At 32.1% G+C, this 1346-nt stretch overlaps 1 pseudogene; it reads right to left on the bottom strand.

Annotated features, from left to right (window-relative positions):
- Positions 1-490: 490 nt before the first annotated feature.
- LOC111814940 lies at positions 491-607 on the bottom strand (annotated as a pseudogene).
- Positions 608-1346: the final 739 nt, after the last annotated feature.

The following is a 1346-nucleotide window of genomic DNA, read 5'->3' as shown; positions in this document are numbered from 1 at the left end:
ATCTTGTTCTCTGAATAGCTACTAAGAAGACAACAATATGAATGCAGTAATTATTGTAACTTATCTACTAGCCTGTTTTGAACCTGTTTCATTGCTATTTTTTCTCATTAAAATGAATTTAAAAATTAAAAAAAATAATTTCGAGTTTCATCACACTAAGTTCAGATGGCGCGCGTGGGATAATTTTAGTTCCTTTGCACTTCCTTCAGCATGCTCTATGTGGTAGTACATAGTCCATTTTGGAAAATGTCCCACGTGCAGCCGAGAAGAACCTGTGTTCTGTTTCTTTGTGGAACACTCTATAAAGGTCTATGAAGTCCATTTCTTTGGAATTTTGGTTTAGTTGTGTTATGATTTTACTGACTGTTTGCCTACTTGATCTATCTATTTGTGGCAGTGCAGGGTTGGAGTCTCTCAGCGCAACTGTATTATTGTTCACTTGGTTTTTGATGTCTGTTAAATTTTGTCTTATGTAGTTGGATACGCCTACCTTGGGTGCATGTACATTTATGATTGTTACTTCTTCTTGAAATTTTCTCCTAAATGAATATTAAACTGAAAAGAACAGATACTACACTTGATCTTAGCCAAAAGGCTAAGAAGAAATCCTAACAACAATGTAGTGACTTTCTTTATTCCTTTTAATCATTCTTGGTTTGAAGTTCATATTTTCCTCACCCAGAATATCTATCTTTTTCCGGGTTTCTATGACATGGAGTATTATTTTCCATACTTTGCCTTGCAGTCTTTAAATTTCTTTCTGTGTTAAATGTGCATCTTATATACAGCAAATTGTTGCATTTTGCTTCTTAATCGACTTTACAAGTTGGTTTCTTTTGATTGATGAATTCAGACCATTTACTTTGATGGTTATTACTGATATGTATTGCCTTATCTTTCTTATATTATTTTCTTGCTATCAGCTTTCATAATTTTCCTGTTTTTAATTGCTGTTTATTTCCTTTCTGTTGTTGTTCCCAAAGTTGTGGATATTTCTGTCTCTTCATAGAATATCTGTAATTACTTTGTAGGGTTTGCTTGGTTGTCATGAAGTTCCTCAGTTTTTCTTTGTCATGGAAGTGTTTTATCTTACCATTAAGTTTTATTTTTTTTATTTTTTTCCAAAATTTTATTGATAAAGAGCAATGAGACAATTTCAAATCAAATCGGAAGTACAGTTTCAACAAATAACATACTGCATATATTCTTCTTATGAGGACTTGAAATCCTATTTACAAACACCAATGGAACAAATCATTCTATTCATTAAGAGAATGCAACTATATATCTATCCTAACCACTTTGAATACACAGATACAAAATGGACATTCATCTGTATACCCTAT

Source organism: Octodon degus, unplaced genomic scaffold, assembly GCF_000260255.1.
Source record: "Octodon degus isolate 3935 unplaced genomic scaffold, OctDeg1.0 scaffold02522, whole genome shotgun sequence".
Classification (NCBI taxonomy): domain Eukaryota; kingdom Metazoa; phylum Chordata; class Mammalia; order Rodentia; family Octodontidae; genus Octodon; species Octodon degus.
Note: the sequence above shows the minus strand (reverse complement) of the source record. Positions and strands in the feature narration are given on the sequence as shown.